Source organism: Ips typographus, linkage group LG1, assembly GCF_016097725.1.
Source record: "Ips typographus isolate SLU linkage group LG1, UJ_Ityp_2.0, whole genome shotgun sequence".
In the NCBI taxonomy this organism is placed as follows: Eukaryota; Metazoa; Arthropoda; class Insecta; order Coleoptera; family Curculionidae; genus Ips; species Ips typographus.
Window position 1 is genome coordinate 39,356 of NC_138422.1, and position 13,993 is coordinate 53,348.

The 13,993-nt window shown below is 32.7% G+C and overlaps 1 protein-coding gene across 2 annotated transcripts in view; it reads right to left on the reverse strand.

The window, feature by feature from the left end:
* Positions 1 to 13,993, reverse strand: part of LOC145738889 (uncharacterized) — an 89,646-nt gene that overhangs the window by 31,115 nt on the left and 44,538 nt on the right. Inside the window, exon 1 of one of the 2 annotated variants that reach the window (XM_081994024.1) lies at positions 2,341 to 2,496. The exons of the other annotated variant lie outside the window; for it this stretch is intronic. The gene's annotated coding sequence lies outside the window, so the exon portion shown is untranslated. Of the gene's footprint in view, positions 1 to 2,340; positions 2,497 to 13,993 lie in introns of those variants that run through there. 2 annotated transcript variants of the gene reach the window in all.

The window sequence follows — 13,993 nt, forward strand, 5'->3', positions numbered from 1 at the left end:
TTCCCGGAAGAATGCCTTTTTATTGCCATTTTCGGTCTTCTGGTCCTGATTCCAATTTAAATCCCTTTTTGTGTTGCCAACTGTCGTCATATATACCAGCAACAAATAAAAGTCGCGAGCGGAAACTGAAGGCACCGCATCAGGTATTCGTTTTCATGCCTTGTATGTTCCTATTCGAAAACTTTCATATCCAATTATTGATTTCGAAATATTGGGTGACTGTTTTTGCCTTCATACTTCTTAAAATATTATAAAGACCGCTCATAAGTCTGCATATTCGAAAAATGCCGGACTCAAAATACGATGGTTCATGGCGCAAACTGTCAATAAAGTCATATTTAACAGATAGATAATGTATATCTATATACTATGATTGTTCAGTGATTATTATATCTGTTGAAATAGTTGTAATACTTAACCATTTATATAACAAATTTGACATTTCTTTGAACCCCATTTTTTATAATTTAATCGACCCTACAAGTCTCACTGGCTGAAATGATTAGGTTAGGAGACATTAATATTGTAATACCTACCCATTATAACACCCAATTTACCAAACTTCAGTTACCTACAACACATCTCGACGTTTTACTTTTGAGGACAATAAAAATACAGTTCTGAAGGGACTTACCTACGTGTTTTATTTTGCAAACAAATGGGAGTTGACAAAACTCTGTCGTTGTCTTATCTCTGTTGTTTTATTTATTCTTCTCTCGTAGAAAAATCAGTGTCCGCGCTCTCAAGGAACAAACCCCAATTTGTACGCTTTTTTTCTTCTTTGGGATTTGTTTTCTTTAAGTGAACGGAATATAAATATAAGTTGGTTTAAACATGTTAACATCTTCCCCGAAAAATGCTAATGCATTATCGAACATTTAGCTTAATTTATATAGGTAATCTGAAATGAAAATTATAAAAGTTCCGTCTTTTGAAACAGCATAAATTTCGGTGCGAAGGTGTTAGAGTTTTAGATGCATTATTCATTTCCTCTTTATCATGTTAATATGGTGCATTATTCTGCGACTAGTGTTAGCCTAAAGTCAGCGTTTCAGTTCCGGAGTATTATGAATTAAAATTTATTCCGACTTTAAAATATGAAGGTATTATGAAGAACAAAAAAAGAGTCAGAGTGATATGTTCTCGCTTACTTAAATTTTATTATTTTGTGTGGCTGTAAACAAAATCGATTTATTGACTCAGTTTAGGTAGGTACTTATACTCGTAGTTATTAAGACAAAAACTGAGGATCATTGATAACCAATTTTGATAAAGAAGATGCAAAGTTTAAGTAATGGTAAAGCAACATTTAAGTCTGCATGCAGTTAGAATAAATCTGACTTGGCAGTTTGTCGATGTTCACTTTTTCAGACAATTTTCACCTAAGTTCAGATGGAAATAAAAACTAATATACATATTAAATTTTACCAAATTAAGTGGTTTAATAAAATGGTGTATTGGCACCTCAAACAAATAAGAACTGTTAAAAGTTTATTGGTTAATTAAAAACCAACAATGGCTTTAAACCGTAGAAGGGTTATTGCGTACGATTTCCGGCGGTAGCAACTCCTTGTCAGAATTTAATTACAGGATCATAATTTTGGCCTAGGGTTTTGCGGTCAGCAAATGCTCTTTGCTCCTTCCTTTACTCCTATGCCGCTGGTTCTAATCTCCTCGTCCAAATAAACCTAATTGTAAAGGCGCGTTATTGAGGAATGCAACTTAACTAATTATCTCTGTAACGGTGGTTACTTATTGGAAAAAATATATAATAACAAAATGACAGTAATAACGTTCATAAAATAAAAAAAAATCAAATAACTAACAAATTGAGTTAACAACTAGAAAAACAGCAGTAATCACAGCTTTGGAATAGAGAATTTAAAAAAAATTACACTAAATTAAAAAAATCCCATTAAAAATAAATAAAACCGGTTTTCATCTATATTAATAAATCGAATTTACTTGAAACCGTTTTCGATACCTATGCTGAACGAGCAAAAAGTAAACTATTAACCAGGTCAGCTCGATAAATCTTAACTGATGTATTAAGTTTTAATTACTTTACATTTCAGTTTAAACTGCTGCATCTCCTGCTCGTTTCGAACTTTCGCCCTGACGTAGTTAACAGTTCTGGACACGACCTAAATTGAACGTTATTCGATCTCGATTTCAAATTAACTTCTGCTTTTTGGCTTTTACCAATTACTTCATTATATGTACCATGAAACTCAACGCCAATTTTCAACAATGTTTCCTCGGATTATCAAATCGGATAAACGTATGTGTACCATATTACTCTCCATTACGACAATTATGCATTTTTGAATGAATACTTACAAAAAACCATGTTTAATAAAACGTTTCAGTTGTAAATTAGAGTAGTCACACCACGTATATCACCTTTACCTATTACTACAACTAACAAAATGTAATCATTGAGAAAGAATATTATTTAATAAAATGTATGCTCGAAATAATATACAAAAGAAAAACCGTCCGCACTCTGCAACTACCTGAACGAAACTGATCGTTGCTCAGTGCTCAGTTTCCTTCTCTAAGCTGATGACAAGATTGCACACACGTCGTTCCCATTTTTGGAGTTCGAACATTTGCGTGTTCTTCCTCGCACTTTTTGTATCGTTTTTATTATCATTACTACTAAGTAAAGAAATTATAGTTTTTAGGGTTTTCAATTGATTCTGATAGCAGTTTTTGAAACAATGGATGCAATCAAATTTGGGTTCCCCCAGTATATTTATTCTACTAGTGCTTATTTGTATACATATTAATTAATTCTGCGCGGAGTACATGTGGCGCCCGAGGCAACGAAACCCGAGGAAAACCGCAAGAAAAGCGCCACAGTATATACTTTTAAAAAGCAGTGAGGACGTGCCCAGTTATAACAAATTCATTTAAAATTCAGAAGCTTGAATTTTGGAAAAACTGCGTTTATGCTGTGGTTTTACGCGATTAAATACGTAGTAAGATATTAGTTGTATTAAATCATTTGACATTGTAAAGGAAATGTTGTATGCATTATTGTTGTATTCTGGAATGATTGCCGAAAACTTTACTATCAGAGAAAAGTCATACTTTACGCACTTATTACATAAATAGCAATAAAAGTAACCAATAAAAAAATATTTTCAAATTGCCCATATGACTTACAGCATTATTAATAATGCCCGGGCAATGTGATATTTCAGTTTTAATTTATCATTTTGCTTTATCACTTTGGGCAAATTTTAAATTGCCCGGGCTTTATGAAAAATGCTCATTTATTTACATTGTCCGTAACATATACATAGTGTATGTATGTATGTACATACCATATTTACCACCACACATTTTTACACATTGTGGACCACTGCACTCTAATCTACATAAACTAACAAGTCTGTTGTGTCAAAGTGAGCTTATGTGTGTATTTTTTGTCCTAACACCTAATTCCAAATTGATAGGTTTTTGAAAACAGATAATTTATAAAGGAGACGAAGAGCCCTTCAAATTTTCTCTGTAAAGCGAGTTTCGGATCATTCGCGAATAATTAATGCCCAGTCCCCATTTTAATATTATTCCCGTTTTCGCTTTCCCCTTGACATACATACATAATATATAAACCCCTCCCATCCCCAATTTGACCTTGTTAAAGACCTTACCAACAACTTCTTTCAAAATAGATTCAGTAAATTAGTTAATACAATTTGGTTCCATAATTTTAAGAAAGTAAGTAGTAAGTGAAAAAATGAGACTGCAGAGGGTGAGTGGGTTAAAAACGCAAATAAAGCTTCAATATGTTGGGGTACACGTTAGCCTCACTTTTGTCTAAATTTCCAAGAAACACTGTTACACTGCAACACTTTGTGGTTGTTTAATGAGTTAAGATGTAGCTGTAACAGACAAAGGATAGCTCTCGAGATAACTTAACTTGCAAGTTGCTAAAGCAGAACAATACTAAAATTTTAAACAAATGTTGATCTAAATTTTATCTGTCTAAACAGTAACTAAGAAATACTTTAAAAAGTGCATCAAACCAAACGTCGTTTTGGTAAATAATTCATGTACAAAGAAAGTGGAAAAAAGATTGTTTTATTTTTTTGTCTAATTTGTTTGAAATCAGTGAGTGATGCTTCCACTATTTTTAAGTTATTTAGTAAAAATGTTTTAAAAATTTTCCATAATTACCCGTTCAGCTCAACGGTAAGTATAATAGGTACTAACTCTCCCGTTTGTTAGTTTTATTAACGAGGAACTGGACAGAAACTATAAGTCTTTCCGGTTTCAAAACAAGTGTAGTAATCACTCAAAATTAGACAAGTCGTACAAAAAGTCAAACAAATAGATAGTGTATATTTTCTCTGTTTAGATAATAATTACTTGAGTGAAGTAGAAGTCCGTATTGTTTCAGTGCAGTTAAAGAACATTAAGGAACGGAAGTAACACACAGTCCTTCTAAACTAGTAGGTTTTATGCGACCAATAAATTTATTGTGGGGAAGTACTGTGTGTTATTTCCGTTCTTAATAATTACTTTAGTAAGTAACTTTCCACAAAAGGGTAATTTTACATTGAAATTACAAAGCGCAAAATGCATCATTAAATGATATTTGTAGAAAGAATATTTTACTAAATTCACAGTCAAGTGTAAAATCCACAGACGAAATAAACCTTGAACGCGCCACTTGAGTTATAAAGTAATTGCGACATAACCATAAATAAGCTTAATCTTAAACGTCTCCGTGTACCATCCGCTTTCTTTTGAGCGGCTCGAGATATATATTTTTCAAAGTTAAGCATTTCACGGCATAAAGCATTTTAAACTGGGTCCGCTTCCATTTTTCGTGCCCTCCAAAACTGCTGAACTATTTTTATGGATAAATTTTAATGGTACGCGTTTTATCGTCATACATAAGATTTATCTTCAACAGTAGGTGTATCGGTCGGTAATGGTTTCGAGATGGCAGCGATATTCTTTCTCTATTATTTATTCTTTGTCTAAAAGTGAATTTTGTGTTAATAACTATTCAGGGTTAGCCACCAAAACCGTTCATTACAGCTTTATAAGTATCAAATATTTATAGAAATTTGAAATTTTGAAAACAAAAAGAATTCAATTTGTTCTATATTTTAAAAATATTTTCATCTTTCTATCACTTCCTTAGAAGACAGCTGATAACCTAACCAACAAGAAGTTTCCTTTCTCTTGACATTCTATGAATGAAGATAAAGTTGAATTATTACCGGCGCGACGTCAACTCAAAACGTCTATAATCTATAACGCGCAACGTTCTAAATATGTATACGAATTTTTGTTATCAATTAGTTAAATGGTTCTGAGTGGTTCTAGAAAAATTGAGAAACAATGACAATGATATTGCAATCTTGAAGCTTCCCTTCATCTAATATAACGTTATTTAATCGATTTAATAGAAAATATGTGCGCTAAACTACTCTTAATGAGAACTGATTAAGGAACAAAATGCTGCATCCAGCTTGGGCATACGCGACCTAGTTTCCTTTTCCAATAAAACTCAGTAAAATTACGAATTAACAAAAAACAAACTTATTAACGTTAAAGATAGTTGAGCACGAACCGCCCTTTCATCTTATATTAGAGTCCTTTTATATGTCAAGTTGGTAATTGAGTCAAAATTAGGTTATGTTCGAACACCAAAAGACTTTTACTAGATAAATGCTTACGAAAAGAAAATTTAAAAATTGAGGACACTTTAAATACATGGGCAGGAAAAAGAGTAAAAACAGTGTCTCACCTTGAGTTTTTTAATGCTTAATTTTAAACAATAATTATTTGCTAGTTTGGATTATAAAAGCTGGCCCAAGCATTTTCTATTTTAGATGTTCGTAAAATAAAGCCATTAAAACTGTTTTCATTTTATTGCCTTTGGCTTGATATTATGAATGCAGCGGGCAAAACGACGACTACAAAAAACTATAAAATTGATTCAGGAACGGTAAAGTGCATAACAAACATCGATTATTCAAAACGGAGATCAAAGCTAAAGAAGAAAAGAGAAAAAGAGCGTCACTGTAAATTCGCTCGTGGATACACGTTTTAGTATTTCTTTTACTTCCTTTCAACGTTTTCACATTATCATCCAGGCAGATTATTAATTCAACAAGAGTAGGTATATGATTTGATGTGTTGATTATTATAGGTATTGGTTACAAAAATGTTTACAGCGAACTGAAAATAATATTATATGTATTGTGAAACAAGACAGATTGAACTGAACGACTCAAAATTACATCAGTGGTAATGTTACATATTATATTAAACTAATGTCTAGCCATGTTTAATTTGAAAAGTATCAGAAGGACACAAGGTCAAAATGCAAAGTTCGAATGCTAATTGTCAATCCAAAGTTTAACGATAAGACCACCTTTCCACCATCTCTATATATGGTTTGGAAGATAAGAGGTCTGTTCGCAGAGGCAATCCCTGACTGGTTTCCAACTCAGAAACAGTAAATATCAAGTGACTATGACATTTTCTGGCTTGTGGCCAATGGTTTTATCAATTTCTCTGATTACTAGTTGGAGATTCTTTGTCCGAACAAACGTAATGGTTGGTAAATGTAAACGGGAAAACTCACGATACTAAAGGATGGTACTGCAGCAGAGAGACCAGTTTGAATGTGATCAAATCGAACGATTTTGTTGTAGCACAGGCATATACGATCAAATTGGGTTCACTTTTCGTTGCATGTGACCAAAATCGTACGACGCGACGCCGCAGTGTCGTGAGTGGTTTGCTAACCAATCAATTAATGATAATTTTTTCCAGTACCGCATTTCTTCTGGTGCACTGCCTTGAGTTTAGAGGTTATTTCACGTGTGCGTCAATAACCGGATAGTAGTAGAAAGGCATTCACCTCTTTGCTGTTGATTAATTAGAAACTTTGCAAAGGGTCACAGGTAAACTTTGGAAGCTCTGTTGGGAACGACCACATGTTGATAATCCCTCTAATAGTCGTATAGAGTTGAGCTAAATGTAATTAATTTTATTGCAGATTATCGCTTCATTTTTGACAAACTTAGGAAAGTCCAGTAAAACGCGAGTATATCTGTTTTTCTACTTCTACAAGAATATTGATATTTGGTATTTCGTTACCACATTAGACAATGGATAAGTAGGCAATGGAAACTTTGGCAATGGCAACTGTCTAAACTCATATGGAATCCCAAATCAATTATAGCTAAGCCTAACTGTGAAATATGATGAAATAGACCAATAAAAAAAATTACTAAAGATAAAGCTTATCATGATCGTAAAAAATTAACTGTTATTTGCACTCCATCAGAACATTGCATTTTGGTGGCCTTACATTTTTACTGTTTTCTTAATGTACATAATATATAAGCGACAACCTTTTCATGTATTAAAAGAACATGTTACAAACTATTAACTTTAAATTGATTTTATTAACTCAGAACGTCAACCTGGAAGTCAAAGTTAATCCGGTGCACTGGCTTTAGCTGGCAGCAGAGATTTTTGATGGCTGCTATGCGTCAAAACTGCAATGTATGGTAAACATGGAAACGTTCCAAAAACAGATCTATTTCTGTAAAATTTAGTAAATAATTCCAACTAGCCCTAGAAAAAAATAAACTGTAGAACTCGATCGGATGATCCATATCCACTACACCTCATCTTGAAAAAGTTTGCAACTTTAGAAAAAACTACCTGTGTACTCGTAAAGCTAGGCAAACGGCAAGGTAAATATTTAAAAACCGGCAAGATACTTTGAATGTTTACAATCGTCCTAAATTACCCGGCAAAAGTGCTTTTTGACTCGTAAACTAAAGTTAAGAGATCCCGGACCTTCCTTCGAAACATTCTCGATAGCGAGTTTCTTTATTGTTATGTTAGGGCGTCACCCTTTTTCCGAGCTAAAGCAAACTTTCCGGCATTATTATGTGTAGTTCGCCATTTACGTTTATCTGTGTCAGTATGTAAGGAGCAAACCGGCTATTGTCCTTTTTTCAATTTTATGATATCGACTATTGTATAGAAAACGGTTATCCAGATTAGGTAGAAGTATGTACCTGAAACTATTATTAGACGTTCACTGCCACTGTACAACTTTCATAGTACTTATACTATGTCATGATCTGAACAAGATGGGGTGCCACTACATGTGGAGAAAACATGGTAATTGTTTGAAAATTTAATTACTATAAATAACAAAGTCCATTCGCGGATATAATAGTAATATATTAAAAGCATGTAAAATTGCCGAAAATCATCAAAGAAATCATGCAGGAAGGAGTGCAATGTCGATGTAATCAAGTGATAATTGCCCTGTAGCTTCAATGGATGAGAGATATAGTCAATTAAATCTGTACTATAATACTTAAGTATTATACTTTGATTTCGATTTCTAAAATTCGTAATTTTGGAATTCCTTTAGAGCGTTTAAATATCATCAAACACTAGTAATGGATTTACACCGCTTTGTATAGTAGTAAGAGATTGCGGCTAAAAATGCGCGTTCGATGTCCGAAATCCGACGGTGTTTGTCCAAATAAACTTCGGGCTTATCAGTACAACGGGAATACGAAATAGAATATGTCAGTGGAAAGAAAAATGGATTTGCGAGCTTAAATCGTTCTTTATAAGGATGATATTCCTGAAGAAACGCGGGATTACCTAAAAGGTTGTGCGAGGAACGTAAGAGGGTTAGTCACTCGACTTAACAAGCGAGCCTTATGGTAATGGTAAATTTATGATTTATTCGGTTCGCATTACTCGTTTTTTAATAATATCTACCTTTATTGATGGGTGTTGACACGAATAATGTTACTATTATAAACCAAAGTCAGTATTTTGACAATAAATTAGAGATCTTTGTTCACCAAGGAATTTCACTTTGGTGTGTTATTTTGTTTTACTTAAATCCTACGAGGAAGTCAGGAAACATAAAAAAATCAAGCAAAATATGAAATATTATCTATTGCCAATCTAATATAACTGCGTCATACAAAAATAACTTTAATGTTATTTAAAAAAATATTTGTATATTACCTATATTGTTGGCTAAGTAAGTTACCGTTAAACACAATTATTACATAATATTTGCTTTATAACAACTTTAGGTTATCTGTTTTTTTCTTATTATTGCTAAACGTTTTTTTTAAATTCCTCCCCAAAATAGTTGAGCAACGAATAGTCTATTGCATACCAAAATGGTTTGGTAAATATGAAATCTATTTTTTCTACCCTAATTCAATAATGATGCATTTTTCGCTTTCAAATCTAAACGAAAAGATACCCTTTTCTGAGGAGTTTACTACTTTCTGATTTATGTCATTAAAGATTAAAGATTTTTAATTAAGCATTGCGAATTCCAATACAATCGATCATACCTGTATCGACTATTTTAATAAAAGGGTGTTCGAATAAAGTGGAAAACTCACTAGGTAAATAATACTATTTTGCATTAAATGCGACCGATTCCGCAATATGAGACTTCAAGCTCGGCTGTGTTTGTTTTAGGCTCAAATTGGAAAGGAACGATTCAAGCTCGAACAAATCGTTAGAGTTGCTTTAAACAGGATGAATAATTAAAATAATGGTGTTTTCACAAACCTTTTTGTATTTCTTGGATGTAGCTTCCACGAGTCCCACAATTGTGTGTACGACATTGTACCACAGTTGGACTCTAGTCCTATTTACAATTAATAAAAAAGTTGATAATAACGACGCTAAAAGGCGTTCATGTGGAAAATTAATATACCCGTTGTAAAATACTTAATATGGAGATAGGAGAAGAAAAACTCAAAATTGTTGCCATTGTAATTTAATAGGTGACCGGTTTCGGATTAAGCCATCTTCAGACCAACAGACTAAGGGTTAAGAATTTCAAAGTGTATTCGATCTTTTGTTAAAGATCTTTCAATTAAGAAGTTTACTGGCAGCGATATTAAACCGTGGCTTTAATCGCGCTTTTTAAAAATGCTTTTTATTTCGTTGATGTGCATCACGTTTTTAAACAGAATAAAAGATGTTGACTGAAATGTAGGTAAATACTGCAAATGCAACAATTTTCGTGTACCTTACTTTCTAGTCTCCAGTACACTTTTTATAAATACCGAGAAGGAAAACAAAATGGTGCGGCGTTAATGAATTGCATATCCGATTTTTGCCCTGTCCAGTTTATCTTTTCTGTTTATGCGAACGAAAACAATTTTAGACAAAAACCCTTATAATTAAATAAACAAACCCTTGTCTAACCTGCGTTAATTTGTTTAGTAGCTCTAATGGAACTCACTAATTTACATTAAAAGAACGTCATTTTTTTAACGTGCGAACGTCCGATGTAAACAAAAAGTATGTTCATTTTCTACATCATTAAGTGTCCAGTGTAACAAAATTTAGTTATTTTGGTGCTACCAGCAATTTATTTGCGGATTTTCACTACTATCGTTAAAACTCGACAATAAAATTTAATTTGCCTCAGACGACTACTTTAGGTACCGCAAATATTATGCAAATTTTCTCTAACCATGATAGAACGGTGACAAGTGGTGTGGTTTAAAAGTGTCTGCGATTTCCCTTATGTTATGTATACAAACAGGAGATTTGATAGTTTAATGTTCTATAAATTACAATTTCTTACCAGTTGTACCCGATAATAAAGTAAATAATAATACTATAATGGTAATAGTGTATGTGTATTGTTGATATTTGATAATTAAAAAGCATACAGTGTATTAGAAACTCGAAATTGAGTACAGTGGTTGCTGAAAGCCGAATATACAGGGTGATTCCAAAGTTGGTGCTTTCCTTTCACCTGCGAATAGGTCTTCAAAAAATAAGGTTTTTTTTTTGCCATCAAAAGGTTGGTCATCAGTGGTTCCAATAAATAGAAAGAATAAAAACATAGCAGAAAGGAGCAAAAGGGACCAACATAGAGAACAAAAGTGGTTGTTGCAATTTCGAAAATTCAATTTTGTTACTAACTCAAATTAATCAAAACAAGACAAGCTTACGTTAATAATGTCAATATTGTATTTGTACGGCCAGTGGTTCTCAGTGTGTTACTTACTTGTAGTATCCAATTTAAACTTAGAATAGTAATTTAAGAAGCATTTTAGTTAATAAAATAATTCTTCTATTAGCCAATAGTCTAAGTTAAAATTGTATTACGATCATTGATTATATCTGCATGGATGCAAATGAGCAGTTTCACCGTAAAACTTGCGCCGTTTCTGCTAGCAGGCAAATTTCCGTTCCCGAATAATAATTGACTTTCGAACCGATCGATTTGAAGAACTTTAATTGTAATGTCGTGTTAATATTTAGACAATGAATTCTGCTACATATAGTTTTCGATAGTAACTGGGTAATCGCCTAGAAGTAATAAACGAAGTTAGGGATCGGTTGAATCGAGTTTCGAGAAATAATCAGAAAGTTTTCTAAAGTGTAAGTTGGTATTACAGTAATTAGTTTTGTAGTTTGGCGACCTAACACTACCATACATCTGTACACCTAGAAGTAATAAATTAATATGGTGTGCAACACCTTACAAAATGGGAGCTATTAATATTACCAAGAAAGTATTTTAATTATCCAAAACATAATTTAAATACATATCTACTTCAATACAGGTATTAATTTAATTTTAATAATTCATACTCTATTACTTATGAAATTTGACGTGTATTCAATATAACGTCCCATATTTATTGGCGGTAATAGTTTTGTGCCATTAATCCACATATCATTTTAATAACTAGAGAATATTAATTCATAAATTTTAATTTATGTGGGTGTGTATGTTTGATGCTTAAAATTGAGCAGAGTGCTGGGTTAGCGCTTTGTTTCACGTATAAATAGAACAGCAAGTTTGTCAGAGTGCAGTTATAGTACAAAGTATACAGGTACAAAAATTTCAAAATTGTCTATAGAAGTCAAACGATAAGAAGAGAGAGCTACGTGGCCCGTGCCGTGACGGACTAATGGGTGACTAGCTTAAGCCTTCATATAACTTAGGATACGATAACATTTTGTATGTTATTTTGGCAAATGTCTCCCAAATAAATAGCCTCCACATTGACCAAAAATCTAATGGCATGCCTATCTTTTTTGACGAAACAGAGGAAGAGTTTAAGGACTATTGTGACTGTTACTGGAATGAAAGAAAAATCAAAAGTTATTAAAACTCTGTACGAGCAAATAGTACGCTGTCACTCCTATGGGATTAATATAATCAAAAAACGACGTTTTATTTGCCACCTATTGATAAGATCTATCATTTCTCAAATTTTAACACAATAATTTTTGGAACATTTGGTATAATTAGTTAATATATCGACTGACGTTTGAAGACTGTTAAAAAGTGTGTAAAAAATTTCGTCATGTGCTTATTATTTGCCATCAACAGCCAATATTCGGTTTAGCATACAATATCACATACAAAGAGAAGATTTGTTTCTGAACTAACTGTATGTACAATACACAAATATGTAAATGGATTACATTACGAGTATGTTGGAGAGGTGTATCCAATTATTAATATACCGCGCACCTTAAACCACAGTAAATTTTCGAATTAAATTCTGGTTGCTGAGTTCGTTCCGGAGAGACCCATTTAAATGAAAACAAGCCCGCCATGTTATCTGCCTGTGCAATATTACTATTGCTACTACCACTACAGATAATACCAATTGTATATTATGCGTTCGTTGAGAGTGAGATATCGCAAAATTATAACAATAAGATTAAATAAAGTGAGTGTCCGTCTTCGCAACGAGAATGCGAAAGTAGATGGCAAAGCTCACTTTCGAGAGAACAGCAAAAATTAACTATATCGAGATAATGTCACGACCATATTTTCGACTATATTAGAATATGAGCGTACACCGACTACCGACTCGGCATCTCTTAATTAAATTAAAATTTCTAGTTTATTTTTTGGCTTGTTTTACATTTACTTTCCAGCTATATGTACATTCCGTGCTGGTGGGGGACTTATTATTATATTTTGTCATGCGTTCTATCGCAATTACTACGTATAATGTGCAGCAAACTCGTGTCTTGTGCTAAAATCTCATTGTTCAACCAAAAAATACGTGTTAATTAGTAATTATGATTAAAACAAGAATACAGGAGTTTCGTACTTTGCTAAACAAGCAAACAAGTAGTACAATGTGGAACAGATTCAAGGAAAGCAGTTTTAAGAAAATGAGAAAGAAATATGCTAGTTATGATAAATTCAATAAAACGTGTAACATATTACTGATTAACAACTAGGAGCTCTTCCTGACATAAACGTATGGGGGCTCTATTTAGTAGGTATAATAAAAAAGAACAGGAATGCGACACCTATCAAATGAACTTGAAACTGATGTTATAGTCCGACACCAACCAAAAATTACGTAATTTGACAGTTGATAATCTAACCTAACCTTTGTTATGTTATCGTATGTTATGTTATGTTTACTCGTCATAACATATTTTCTTATGCTTTAATAATCCATATACTCTTATTGTAAATTGATTGCACCGTCCGTCGTACTTTAAGCCAAACTTAAGTGTAGTGCAGAGTGTGACTTTTTTCACTCGTTCTGTGACATTTAAAACCAAACTCAACTTAAGCTAAGTAAAGCTCGATTTAAAATACAACGGCGCAAATGGAAGTTAAACCAAGCTTATCATTACTTCTTATTATTTTTCTAGAATCTAGCTAGAGCATTGGTTTATAAGGATTTACATTTTACTACTGTTTGTAGATACATAGTTAATAGTTTTTGACTGTTGTATAATGTACGAATAAATGCCTAAGTAATTAATGAGTAATATGAAAAAAATAAAACATGATCTCTCAACATGTAAAGACAAGTTTCTTGGTATAAATGCGTTGTCTGAAATATGAGACTCTATTTCAAAAATAGTTATAATCTGGATAATCCGTTCTGGCGCGGTACGTGAGATCGCTTTTATGAATTTTCATCACCTTCAAAAAGAA